We start from the raw sequence: 15365 nt of genomic DNA, 5'->3' as shown, positions 1-15365 counted from the left end.
TGATCAAACGACAAGACACTGGCTTAGTCAACTAGTGAGTAGGTCAGTTTCGTTGCTTAGGTCAGGAAATAGCACTTGGAGTCTATTCGTGAACTAATTCGTTGACAGCGCACAACTCAGCTTGACCTCTTTTACTTGGTCAGTTTTAGTTTGTTTTAAGCAAGCAATATAAATAAGGAGTTAAGGTTTAGAAATACTTCACTCAGTAGATTTATCCAGGTTCGGCTTCTTCCAAGCCTACGTCCTGTCCCCGGAACACTTCCGAGATTTTAAATCCTCTACTGAGCTCTTTAAAGGTAGAGCCTCAAACCTTTTACAATATCAGCAATTGAGTATGACAAGAGTACCTTCCTCTATACTTCTACTCAATCCTAATCTCTCCGCTGAGTACTTAAAACAGAGTACTCAGCCTCGCCTTTCTATTCCTAGAAATGATTAAGATTTGTCCTAAACAACAATTGCTAGAACACCTTAGATGATTGAGGATCAATCACTCTAGACTTTTACACAAATGAATAAGCTTGTGGTGTAAGAATTTGCTTTGCTTTTGATGGAGAACTTTTGTACACGTTTGGTCAGCGTAACGGCTTTTGCTCAAAGTTCTCTATTGAATGTGGATTCTGAATGCTCTATTTATAGAGAGCTGTGAGAGCTTCTGGTTATTTCGAATTTCGAAATAACCGTTGGAGGGAAACGGCTTCATGTCGCTTTCACTCAGTCTGTTCAGCAGTTCTCTTAGCCAATCAGATTCTAGCATCTTCTGTTCTTCAGTCAGTGTGGCAGTATGTTCCTCCAAATCGGGTAATGTCAAACAGACAGCTTCCTGCGTCTTCTGTTCTTTACCAACAGAGGAAATACTTGGTCTGGAAGTTGCTTTGTGGTCAGCGGCTGTCTTGTACGTTTTGTCGAGACAGCTCAGCAACTTCATACCGAAGTTGTCTACGTGGATCTTCTCGATCCTTCATTGGTGAGCTCCGTTTCAATACTCAACGGCAGCGTTTTGAAATACGCGGGCTGAGTGATCTTGGGCTTGTTTGACTTGGGCTTTGACTTCCATATAGGGCTTGGGCCTTATGATCTTTATGTCTTATAACAATTATAAACTCAACATTGAACAAACACATTAGTAACAATAAATCAAAACATTTAAACTTAGTGTGTTGTAGAATATTTAATTTCACTTAATTAATTTTGTCAAATCAAAATCCTGTGGAAAAGTGTTTCAACAATCAGGAGTTTTCATGGGCTAGCAACATTTTATCGACGATTCATCAAGAACTTCAGTTCCATATTGGCCCCGTTGACGGAGTGCTTGAAGAAAGGAAAGGGATTCGCGTGGGCGGATGCTCAAGAGGAGAGCTTCACCCTGATCAAGGAAAAGCTGAGTACAACGCCAGTGCTGGCGTATCCCAATTTTGATAAACTGTTCGAGGTTGAGTGTGATGCCAGTGGAGTTGGGATTGGTGGTGTCCTGATGCAAGAAAAGAGGCCCATTGCGTATTTCAGTGAGAAGCTCTGTGAGGCAAGGCAAAAGTGGGCCACGTATGATCAAGAATTTTATGCTGTAGTAAGGGCGTTAAAAGTATGGGAACACTCTTTGGTGGGGAAAGAATTCATCCTATACACTGACCACCAAGCTCTCAAGTATCTGGGAAGTCAGAAGCAACTTTGAAGCGCCATGCATGCCCGATGGTCAGCCTTCATAGATAAGTTTCCCTATAAACTTGTCCATAAGGCTGGAAAATAGAACAAGGTGGCGGACGTCTTGAGTCGAAGGGTGTCACTATTAAAGACCGTGAACCTAGAAGTCGAGTGTTTTGAGCACATCCGAGGAGAATACCTGGCGAATCCTGATTTTGGTAGTATCTAGGAAAAGTGTCAGCACCAGCATGGGGATGGGGCGTATCACTTAATGGATGAGTATCTTATGAGGGGCAACCAACTTTGCTTACCTTGCACCTCCATTCGTGAAAAGGTTGTGCGTGACCTGTATGGCGGATGTCTAGGAGGGCATTTTGGGCTAGATAAGACATATGAAGGAGTGAGTTCCCGTTATTTCTGGCCTAAAATGAGGAGGGATGTTGCCTACTTGGTAGAACGATGCTATGTTTGCCAGACCGCTAAGGGGCACACTACAAACGCCGGCTTGAATCTACCCCTGCCTGTACCAGAAACTATATGGGAGGATCTATCCATGGACTTTGTCCTAGGATTACCCAGAACTCAATGAGGCATGGATTCCATCTTTGTTGTTGTTGACCGGTTTTCGAAGATGGCACACTTCATACCATGTCGCAAAACTAACGATGCCTCAGCCACTGCCAAGTTATTCTTCAAAGAGATTGTTAGGCTACACGGCGTACCAAGAAGCATTGTCTCAGATCGTGATACGAAGTTCCTAAGTCACTTTTGGCGGACGTTGTGGGCCCTTTTTGACACTTCTCTGAAATTTAGTACCACCGCCCACCCTTAGACAGACGGTCAGATAGAAGTAGTCAATCGAACTTTGGGAAACTTACTGCGCAGCAAGTGTAAGGACAAGCCCAGGATGTGGGACGTGGTCCTGGCCCAGGCGGAGTTCGCCTACAATGGATCGGTACATTCAGGAACTGGAAAGTCACCTTTTGCGGTGGTATATACGAAAACCCCAAATCATACTCTTGATATAGCACATCTTCCTAAGGGGAACGTGACCGCTAACCAGCTAGCCAAAGACTATGTACAGATGCATCAGGAGGTGAAGGAGACTCTTGAGGAGAGAAACCAGAAATTAAAGGCTAAGGCGGATGAGCACCGCAGGGACCTACAGTTTGAAGTTGGGGATGAGGTTATGGTATACTTGGGTAAAGAGAGACTCGCCAACGCCCCAAGCAGTAAACTTCGACCTAGGAAGTACGGGCCATATAAAGTCACCAAGAAGATCAACACCAATGCCTATCATATAGCGTTGCCAAATTGGCTTGGTAAAATGTCACCAGCTTTCAACGTCCGTGACCTCAGTCCGTGGAAACCGGATGGCCCCCTAGACATGAGAAAGTTAGCGCCCTGCTCTTTTAAAGAAGGAAAGAATGATGCAGACATCCTAACTAGGATCGCCTCCAAGACATGCCCTGGCGGATCCTCCGACACTACGTACCACACAAGCAACGCAAGCGCCTATCAGGGCGGATCCTAGGGGTGTACAAGTGGAGCTGACCCAGGCGTATATGAGAGGGGCGGATCTCTGATTATTAGAGAGGGCATATTAACCATTATTCCTAGGCGGATCCCCAGGCTTACTTCCTCACGAAGTAAACACCAACCACCCTGACATTCCGTATCTGCACCTCTGTACGAATTGTCGGGCGTATCACCTATTTTACCCTTTTGTTTACCGCTTTATTGTAACCCTAGTAGGGGTAGTCCTGGTCTTTATTATCATTAGGGGATGTATTTAAACCCCCACTTTTGTAAGGATATTTAACTTTTATCAATCAAAATCATTCTCCTTGAGAACCTAAGGTTTATACCTTGTTATTGGGATTCACTCCTTCTAGTTTAGATAGAGAAGAACCTCTTTGTTGGTTTACGATTAAAACCTTCATTTATCGCTTTCAATCTGTATCACAAAACATATAAAGGCTAGTGATAATTAATTAATTAATTAAGAAGCGTCAACTCTCCGAATAGAGTTAGTGACAGAAAACTTAGTATAAAATCAGATTCGACAAATTAAATAATAGCAATGCATCAAGTCTGGACTTAAATCTCCAGTAGGACTTAAATCATTTTCCGGGTGCTCCTCTAGAGCTGGTTCAATACATCAAGTCTGGACTTAAATCTCCAGTAGCAGCCAAGTCCACGGCTTTATTATACTCTTTACCCTTGGCTCTGAGCTCTGACTCATGTTTTTCCTCCAAATTCATATTTCGCACTTGCTGTATCCGTTGTCAAATTAGGATAGACCATATCATTATTATTTGGCAAGAAATGATTTTGATTTGATGTACAAAACATTAAACCTCACATGAAATTGCAGGATTTTAGGAATATTGCTTAGGAAGTAATATACTTACAAAGTTAATGCCCTCAGGTATATTGATGGGCAACTTCGGTTGTGTTAAACTATACTGAGGCAGACCTGCTATGGATCGAGGGTCTGTTACATCTCATATCTGCTATGCTCGGTAAAAAGGGAATTTCTTTGTGGGAAATATCTGCTAGAGAGCCCTGTATATTGATTACATAAGAATCTTGGTTAAATTTCTGATTTTCAATTTTCACAACAACACGAAGAATTCTCCCTCCATTCTTGAAAGCATGTCATGTAATGAAAGTTTTCTTATTTTTGAAAGGAGATCATCCTATAAAATCAAGAGAATATTTGATATTATTTTCCAAATTTACCCTTCATTGTTACATCCGATTCTAGTCAATTTTTAGGATTATAATTAGAAAAAATAAATGATGGGAGGTCCGTATTTAAAACCCAGAAAAAATCAAGTGTATAAGCTGCATGGTAGATTGATATAAATTCAAGAGCATAAGTTACCTCCCCGAGTTTTTGCTTCCCTTGGGCCTTGGATGCACATGAATCATCCGCCTTTCGCTTTTGCGGGGTTTCATATTTGGCAGTCGCCGGTTTGGTTGCAGAAACAGTTTCCGATGGTGATTTATGCTTTTTAGCTACAGCAAATGCATCACACGCTCATACAAAAAGGAGAAAAATATGTTCATATTTTATAATGTGACTCAACATAACATATACTAAGTCGTTTAAAAAATGCATTTATCGATTTTTCAAATCATTATTTATTTTTTAGATTCTCTCTAAACATTTATTTGTTTTTTTCCTTGGCAGTTATAACTTCAAAATAATAAAAAAAAAGTATGTTAATTATGTGATCATACGTGTTCGAGTCCTATGCATATAAACGGCTTCAGGAGTCTTCTCCAATTTATTCAAACTTTGGAAATCCTTTTCCAAAGTCAAAATTTTCCTTTGTAATTCCTTGTTTCTTCTCTCATAGATAACTGCTTCAGTAAGAGCTTTAGACTTTTCAAGTTCTAGCTCAATATTTTTTCGTTTTGAGCTCAAAAATTTGATCTAATTGTCTCTTCAATATTTCTTCTCTGGATACTAATCCTTGCTCCGTATTTTGAACAACTAATTTCAACGAATTTACTAACTCCAACACCGTGAAGTCGATGGCTTCCTCTTTATCGGCCAGAAATTGACTTTGCCCATCCATTTTTCTACACAAGAAATCTAAACAATCTCTAAAAAATTTCACTTTTAAACAGAAGAGTTGCTTAAAACGTTTTTTCTATTTTAGAGGTGGGGAGTTAGAGTGATGTTCTTCTTTATAGAGAAAAAAAATCCACCATTAATGAGACTTGTAAGAATATATTTAAATATATTCTTAGGTTGACTATCAGTTATGAATATATTGTATATATGTGAATGGTCGTAGTCAACAGTCAATAGTCAATAATATTCAAGAATCAATAGTCAATAGGTTGAAGTTTATTAGCTTTTCGTGTTTAACTTTATACCTCTTACATAAATACCTAAATCTAATCAATAGTCAATAGGTTAAAGTTTATTAACTTTTCGTATTTCAATTTGGATATTAACCCTATCCAAATTTAAATACACTCATATATTATTATAGATCAATCTCGAATGAAATTAATTAAATTTAATCTATCATCTTTAATATATTAGATTCAATTAATTTCATTCCACATTGATATTACAATAATATATTGAAAAACCTTGGTGTTTAAGAGTTCAAATTTTAAAATTAATTTGAGAAATATTTGAAACACTCTCTTAAATTTTTAACACAACGAATAGAATAAATAATAAAATTTGAGGGACAAATTAGACTTTTCCATCTAAATAAGTTACTCTTATGTCTTATACCATCCATTTTAGGTATATCTGCAATTTTAATGAGATATAAAAGTCAATCTTATCCCTCATCAATGATATGTAATTTAAATAGAGGTAATATAGTAAAATATATCCCATCCGTATTTCGCAGGATTGTAAATTTATGTAAACGTAAATCTATGATTCATAATGACAACAAGAACAAATATATAAAGGGAAAATTTGTAAAATTTAAGAAAATAAAGAGAGTTTTCCATTGAGATGAAATTTATTAATATTTGATAATCACTACAAAAGTCCCTTTTCTTGTTTTATTGCAATAGAGAAGGTAAAGAAAAAAGGTACACAGATGGAAGTTTAAAGGCTTGTTTCTGTGTCTAATCCTTCACTAAGGAAGCAACGGCAACGTTTGTTGACACAATCACAAGGAGGACAAAGGCATTTGTTTGGATCATTGCAATCGGCACGTACATTGCAAATGAAAGATATTACTGGTTCTCTTGCAACCTCATAACCAGCGTTTGCCTTTCGAAACCTGTATTCATACATAAACTTTGTCATTAAATATGATTAAAATATAAAATCAAAATTATACTACACACAGATAATTGAATTGAATAAGAAGAAAAACTTCATTGATGATCAATATAACAAATAAGATACTCAGAACCAATGACGACTTGGTTGCCATTTCTCTTCTCAATTGAGATTTATGTTTGTGTGGTACTTTCTTCTTCACTGGTGTTGTATTTATATATGATATATGATGTATGTTTATTCTAATTTGGCAGGTCATATCCTTATCATTAAATTCACATACTCTTACAATGGAAAGAACAAAAACTAAATTACATTCTATAGTAACTTCTAGACTAAATTTGGCAATGGATATCCATCCACATCATAAGTTTTATTTCTAGAAAATAAAAAACTAAATACCAAGAAAGTATTAACTGGAGATTTATTAGAATGGATATTAATTTCCGTGAAATAATAATAATTTAGAATAATAAGGGATACATTTGAATTTCAGTACACCACAATCCTGCTGCAGCTGAATATCAGCTTGGATAACAACAGCTAATGAGAAAGAAAATCAACTTCACGATTCAGACAATTGGCTCATAAAGGACATAAAATACTAATAACATACATCTAGGCTATTAGCAACTCTTTTAAGTTATTGACAATTGTAAAACGTGTGATATGTTTCCCTATGACGTGGTTGAAATAAGCTTGGCTACATATAAAATGAATTAGAAATACAAAGAAAGAAAAAAAAAAGCATAAATTCATTCTAAACATTATATTTTCCAAAGGTAATTACATCCTGAAATGTTTTCACTCAATCTATTTTTTTATACACTCAGAAAGTTTTCTTTGGATTATTAGTTGCTTTGGCATCATTTACCGGTTACTTTCACGTTTATTTTTGTGTTGTTGTAATAATTATTTTATGTTACCAGTTTTTTTATTAATTATTTACATTGATTATTTTTACTCATATATATAAATATTTATTAATTATTATTATATATATGAATTATTCTTTTTCTTATTATTTATGGTATTTTATAACTATGTGTTTTCTAATGATCGGTATCATTTTGTATAATTTACAAGTTATAATAAATACCCCATAATCTCAAAATATGTTCAAATGATAATAATATTCACTTGAATACTAATGGAACCCCGGGAAACAACGTAGGCTTTTTATTTGCAAAAAATCTATCATTAGTAATAGAATTCCGAAAAGAGGCTAAAAAGTAAAAGAAAATACAAAATAAATACTTCTTCAAAAACTCTTTTGTCTTAAAAATTAGAGTTTTGGCTTACTATTCGTATAAAAACATTTTGATACCGACTAGGAAATCAAATTTTTTACGAAAGAACCCAAATGCGGGATCTTTAGCTGTGTTTTTGACGAACAGAGTCAAATACTAATTAAAAAATGAGTACTAAATATACAAATATTACTTGATAATGTTATGTTAAAACTTTAAGTTAAATATGTTAAAACTTTAAGTTAAATACTTTTACTTGTCAAAATAAGTGATTTTTAAGTACTTGAAGAATTGAAGTTATCAAACAAATTTAAGTAAATAAGTATTTCTTTTAAAACAAAATGTAAATAAATACTTAAACTATTAAATTTAATTATTTGAGTGCTATGAAACAATACCTACTTTATGCAAGTTTGGTTTAATATGTAATTATAAAAGTTAATGTGTAATTATCCCTGCCAAAATTAATGATAAAGATAATGCCTAACATATTTCCCCTATAAATACAACAGCAGTGAATAACATAATATCAAGCAAATACAAATCCCAATCAGGTGAATCTAAAGTTAAAAGAAGAGTGATGGCAACCAAGTCCTCATTGATTTTGAGTTTCTTATTGATTGTATTAGTCATGGCTTCCTGTGAGTTTTTCTTCTTATTGAATTATCTTTGTTATTACTGATAATGTAGAATCCTTGCCTTTCCATTCATTGATAATGTGATATATATACACAAGATATATGTGTGAACATGATAATTACAAATCAATTATATTCCTAAATTACAGCAGAAATATCCATATCTAATACACCCCCGTAGTCGAAACGGGAGGTGGTCGAACGTTGAGACTAGAGCGGAAGTCGTCGAAAAGAATTTGTGGTAGACCTTTGGTGAAAATATCTGCAATTTGATGACGAGAAGGAACATGAAGTACCCTAACCTCTCCTTTAGCAACCTTTTCTCGAACAAAATGTATATCCATCTCAATATGCTTGGTACGTTGGTGTTGTACAGGATTACCAGTGAGGTAAACTGCACTCACATTGTCACAATATACCAAGGTGGATTTACTAATAGGGCAATGAAGTTCAAGAAGAAGATTTCTAATCCAGCAAGTTTCAGATACGACATTAGCAACACCACGATACTCTGCTTCAGCACTAGAACGAGATAAAGTGGGTTGCCGCTTAGCAGACCAAGACAGAAGATTGTCACCAAGGAAAACACAATATCCTGAAGTAGAACGTCGAGTGTCAGGACATCCCCCCCAATCTGCATCTGTATAAGAGACCAAGGAATCTAGTGAAGAGGTTGTGAATGTAAGTCCGAACTCCAGGGTTCCTTTAACATATCGAAGAATCCGCTTGATAGCTGCCATATGAGACGTTTTGGGATCGTGCATGAATAAACAGACTTGCTGAACAGCATAACTGATGTCTGGGCGAGTGAGAGTCAAATACTGTAATGCACCAGCTAAACTTCGATACTCAGATGGATCATGATAAGCAGAACCAGATGAAGCACTCAGTTTTTGCTTAGTGTCAACAGGTGTTGTACAGGAATTTGCTGAAGAAAGACCGGCTTTAGAAATGATCTCAGTAGCATACTTCTTTTGAGACAGAAAAAGAGAGCCGGCGCTCCGAGTGACAGATATCCCTAAAAAATAACTCAATGGGCCAAGATCTTTCATAGCAAATTCGGAACTCAATTTGTTGATAATTGACTCTCGTAGAGCAGTGGAAGAAGTAGCTAGAACGATGTCATCCACATATAAGAGTAGATATGCCATCTCTGCTCCCCGACGAAAGACAAACAGTGAATGATCAGATTTACTGTGAGAAAAACCCATGGTAGACAAGAAAGAGGCAAACCGTTGGTACCACGCCCGTGGTGCCTGTTTGAGACCATAAAGAGACTTTTGAAGAAGGCATACATGATCTGGATAGTTGGGATCCCGAAATCCCAGTGGTTGATGCATATAAACAGTCTCATGAAGATCCCCATGAAGAAAAGCATTTTTTACATCCAGCTGATGTAGTGGCCAACCTTTAGAAAGTGCAATACTTAATACAGCTCGAATTGTTGCTGGCTTAACAACTGGACTGAAAGTATCACCACAGTCTACCCCAACAAGTTGATTCGCCCCATTTCCAACAAGTCTTGCTTTGTATCTTTCAAAAGATCCATCTGCATTAAATTTGTGCCTGAGAATCCACCAACTACAAAGAACATTAGCATTAGAAGGACGGGGTACGAGGACCCACGTCTTATTTTCAATAAGAGCCTTATATTCTTCAGTCATGGCTTGTTTCCAATTAGGGTCTTGTAAAGCAAGTGAGGGATTAGAAGGAATAGGAGAAATAGTGGTGGTGTGTAAGTTGAGCTTTCTTTGGGGTTTGAAAATTCCAAGTTTAGCTCGGGTTGTCATAGGGTGAGTCGGTTGGGTTGGGTTGGCGTGTAGAGGATCGGGAGAAGGCGGGGAAGTGGGCTGTTGTGGGGAGGTGAGCTGTTGTGGGGAATTTGTGTTTGGGCCGTGTTGAATTGGAGAAGGAAAGGGACTGTCGAGAGGAGAAGGGGGAAGTGCTGGGCTGTTTTGGGAAGATGGGTTGGGACTGTTGGGCCGTGGTGAAACTGGGCTTTGGTTAGGAGTGGACGCATTAGTGGGGAAGGGAATAATGGGTTGGGTTGTTTGTGTAGGTGAGTTGGAAATAGAAGAAATGGGAGGGGAGGCCGAGACATGTTGAGTGGAAAATGGAAATTTGCTTTCATTGAAAATAACGTGACGAGATATAATTATTTTCCGCGCGGAGATGTCGTAACACTTATAGCCTCGATGATTGGATGGATATCCAAGAAACACACATGGAGAGGACCTAGGTTGAAGTTTATTTCTAGAGGAAGAAGGGACAAGTGGGTAACAAAGACAACCGAAAGTGCGTAAGTGAGTATAAGAAGGAGTACGATTGTAGAGAATTTGAGTCGGTGAAAGAAGACTAAGATTTTTGTGAGGGAGAATATTTAAAAGATAGGTCGCATGAGCAAGAGCATGAGGCCAGAAAGAATGAGAGCAAGAAGCATGTGTTAGAAGAGTGCGAATTATATTATTGATTGTTCGAATCGTTCGTTCAGATTTACCGTTTTGGGAGGAAGTATGTGGACATGAAAAACGGAATTGCATACCATTATTGTTAAAAAAATCATGAAAATGACTATTGTTATACTCACCACCATTATCACACTGAAAAGTTTTGATATCTTTTTCAAATTGAGTACGTACGTAATTTCGGAATGTGAGGAACACAGAAAAAACTTGAGATTTATTTGCTAAGGGAAAAGTCCACAGAAAATTAGAATAATCATCTAGGAAAAGAACATAATATCTATAGCCACTAGAACTTAGAACAGGAGATGTCCATATATCACTATGAATAATATCAAACGGCATTGATGACATATTTTTAGAAGCATAAAAAGGCAATTTAATATGTTTCCCAAGCACACAAGAATTGCAAATAGAAAAATCAACATTTTTAGGACAAGAAATAAAATTATTAGTTCGAAGATTGTCTAAAATTTGAGGACCAGGATGGCCCAATCTATTGTGCCAAACTGAAGGAGATAAAACAGAAGCATTTAAAGCATAAGAAGACTCTGAAGAGGAGGATGTGACTGGATATAAATCACCGGTGCTATTACATCTCATAATAGGGATCCCCGTGCGCAAGTCCTTCACAGAGAAACCAACAGGATCAAATTCAACGGACACATTATTATCAATAGCAAATTTCCGCACAGATATAAGGTTTTTGATTAATCTAGGGGCATGTAAAACATTGTTCAATTCTAGGGTTTTGTTGTTTGTTTTTAAGGATGCATTACCAAGACCGATAACAGGAATACAAGTGCCATTACCTACTACGATACTCGTGTTAGGACTCTTATTTAAATAAGATGTGAGTTTACCTCCATCCCCGCTCATGTGAGAAGTGGCGCCGGTGTCCATATGCCAAGGTTCTGCAGGTGGTGTGATTGTCAAGGTGTGCATAGCCGCCTCAATGTTTGTTGGAGTGTAATACTGGGCCAGATGGGCCTGCGGATGGGCTCCCAATATGCCTGGCTGGACTGCAGAAGAATTGTTATTAAAAACAGGCCCGCGAGTTGCACCATGAGTTGCACCATGTGAAGAATTGGGCCAAGAAGGATAAGGACATGGGGGATAGGCCCATTTGGGCGCCTGTCCAGTCCATGGCCCGTACCCCATGGCTGTTGTAAAGAAACAGCCCCTGACCAGCGAGGACCGCTATTTTGCTGCCATCGTCCGCCTCTGCCCCGTCCGCCTCTGCCACGGCGATAATAACCCCGGCCACCGCGAGCAGCGCCAGAATTTTGAGGGAAAGAAGGCCGAACGTGATTTGAATATGGAGGAGCTTGATTCGACGGGGACTGTTGGGCGATAGTAACGGCGGCAATTTCAGATCCGATAATGTAGAAATTAGGGAGAGAAATTTTAGGAGAGAGTTTTTAGGAAAGAAATTAGGCTCATGATACCATGATAATGTAGAATCCTTGCCTTTCCATTCATTGATAATGTGATATATATACACAAGATATATGTGTGAACATGATAATTACAAATCAATTATATTCCTAAATTACAGCAGAAATATCCATATCTAATAATTACTAGAATTTTGATTTTACATTTTGATCATATTTACTGACCGTGTATATACAGGTACGGAAAAGGCAAACGCTGGTTATGAGATCGCAAGAGGACCAGTGATATCTTTCATTTGCAATACTCGTGCCGATTGCGATAATCCTAACAAATGCCTTTGTCCTCCTTGCGATTGCATCGACTTTCGTTGCCGTTGTATCCTGAAGGCACCATTAGACACAGAAACAGGGCTATAAATTTCTAAATGTGTACCTTTTTTCTTTAGCTTCTCTGTTGCAATAAAAGAAATAATAAGACTACCTTTTTTCTTGATCATTATGTTTTACTGAGATTTTACTGTTTAAGGTCTATGTGTTTGAAGACTGTCTGCTCAAATATTAAATTGTGAAATTATGTTGTCCTTTGAAACTAATTTTAAAATGAGGTATTAACTTACAGAGTTGTTCAATGTATAAAAGTGCCTTTTAAAAAATTTGATTATAGCAATAAATATAAGATTACATTCATAATAAACAATATTCAAGTAATGACGGGGTTGTGTTCAATGTATAAAAGTCCATATTAAAAAAACAAATTATAGTTTCTCTCTTTTTGTTATCTTAGGTCGTTAGCCTTCCGGTGTGACAAAGAAAAAACATGTCGTGTTGATGGGACACGGACACGGATACGGTATACGATACGTACACGGATACGGGAAACGTCTTTTCTATAAAACACAAAACACAGAAACGTCGGGTAAACCTGTAAATATTAAAAATATATTTTTGTATTAATTAGTAGTTTCATGTCTTTTGGTTATCTGCAATGAAATTCATAGTTGTTAAATCGAGATACGACTCGTGACTCGAAATCTCATTTTGTGAATCGAGACTCGTGAATCGTATCGAATCGTAAGATACAGATCAATTTTAAAATATTATAAATAAATAAAATATTAACTATATTTAACTTTAAATATGAGTCTAAAAATGAAATATTCAAATATTAATATCCAAATAGAAACCTTGATCAAGTTAAATACTTAAATTAAAATTAAAATTTAATTCAATCCTAATAAAACAAAAGAGAGACAAAAAGTAGAAAATTGAAAGAATAGAGAGAATAAATTAAATTAATAACAAATAAATAGAAGAGTCATAAAATTTGAAGAGTCCTAATTATTTGAAGAGTCATCTTTTAATTAAATAGTATTAATTAATTATTTGAAGAGTCCTTTGATTTTCTTTTAACAGTTAAAAAAAACTAAACCTGTTGTACGTTTTTTTCATTTGTGAATTGTACCAATTTGTTTCCATTAAATGAATGCATAGATAGCTAGACCTTCGACTCGTACGAGTCGACTCGTGACTCGTATCGACTCGTACGAGTCGACTCGCGACTCGTACGAATCTAATAACAGTGCAATGAATGCAAATGCTCTGTTTCACTCTGCTTTCTATATGATTCGTATCCAATCTATAACTGTTTTAAATTTCTGTCTTTTGGTTTATCTGAGATTTTAATTTTGCTGTACATACAGATCCACACAATCCTTTGTATATTCCTACTCTTTCTTACCTTCAAATATCGATCATTGATCTTGCTGTTCACCTCTGTTTTTTTTTCTGGAATCAAACTGACTGGCTTTTTTCGGAAACACTTTTTCTACACAGACTCGCGTGTCCAACTTTTTGATATTACAGAAACAGCCCCGAAACATATCCCATCAGTTTCCGGGCATTTCCGTATACGATAAGTATCAGATGTTGAAATAATAAACTTATAATTAATAAAGTCTATAATTTAGTTCAGTATATTGTCCAACAGTCATTTCTATATCTATCACGAGTTGTATTTATCCAGTAATTAAGTATACCATGATCTAGAGCGATCTTTGACAATCTTAGTAAAACATAATGATTTTGAAGAAAATAATCCAAAGAAACTAAGAGTTGGTAATAGTTGGTTCTAACAGACACCCTTAAAATTCATAAAAACTTTGGAAATTTGAAATTCACAATATTATTAATAATAATATGATTAATACAAAAGAGAGAAAGCCTTTAAATAAGTAAAAAGAATCCTAAATGTAACAGGTGTTAGAAATAGAAAAGGAAATGCCTATTCTAATTGGCGATGGAATTCTAAAGAAACAAAATAACTTAAAAATGTCTAAAAACTTAAAATTGACAAAATAAGAGCCTTAGAGACCCGATTTGGCTAAAAAGGTCCGAAGGGGGAGTTTAGAAAGCCATGGAATGAGAGAAAGAAAAAGTTTATTACTTAAACAAGTTATGTCTCATACATCATATGTCTTCTCCTTATATAGGTACAAGATCAAAAGTAAAATTACAAAACCTTAGAGTCCCGATTTGGCTAAAAAGGCCCGAAAGTCACATCATACCTGTGTTTTTCACTTGCGCCCAATTCCATGCAGAATAGAGTCTGAAATCACAAAAGAACTAATACTTCGCAACTTCAGAGTATCTACCCATTTTCAACTAGATTATATTTCTCTAAAAACGAATAGCTTGATCTTCAACTGCATCATAAACTCTAAAGGCTACATGCTTTATTATTTTATACTCTAAACAATTGTAAATTTATGTAAACTTAAATCCATCATTTATAATGACTTACATCTTTATTGTTATACTCTTTTTTTGAATACTGATCTTTATACTTGAACACAGCCATAGTTATCTTTATTGTTATACTCTTTTTTGAATACTGATCTTTATACATTGAACACAACCATACTTATCTTTATTGCTATAATCTTTTTTTTTTTAATACTTACCTTTATTGTATAATATCAAGTTTTATTTTGGAGGATATGATTTTCTGGGTTTGGTTGATCCCAACAAATACAATGTCAGAATTTAATGATTTTGAAAAAAACAAGCCAAAGAAACTCTAAAAGCTTGATGAAACTAAACCGTGTTTCCATGGATGGTTCAAGTTCCCCGGTTCTGGATGGGTTTGGATATTATCTTAACATGGTTCGAAGCTCAGCTCAGGTCATATCACCCAACTTAATGGT

The sequence above is a fragment of the Euphorbia lathyris genome, chromosome 8 (genome assembly GCF_963576675.1).
Source record: "Euphorbia lathyris chromosome 8, ddEupLath1.1, whole genome shotgun sequence".
NCBI classification, from domain to species: Eukaryota; Viridiplantae; Streptophyta; class Magnoliopsida; order Malpighiales; family Euphorbiaceae; genus Euphorbia; species Euphorbia lathyris.
The sequence above is the reverse complement of the archived record's forward strand: the minus strand, read 5'-3'. Positions refer to the sequence as shown.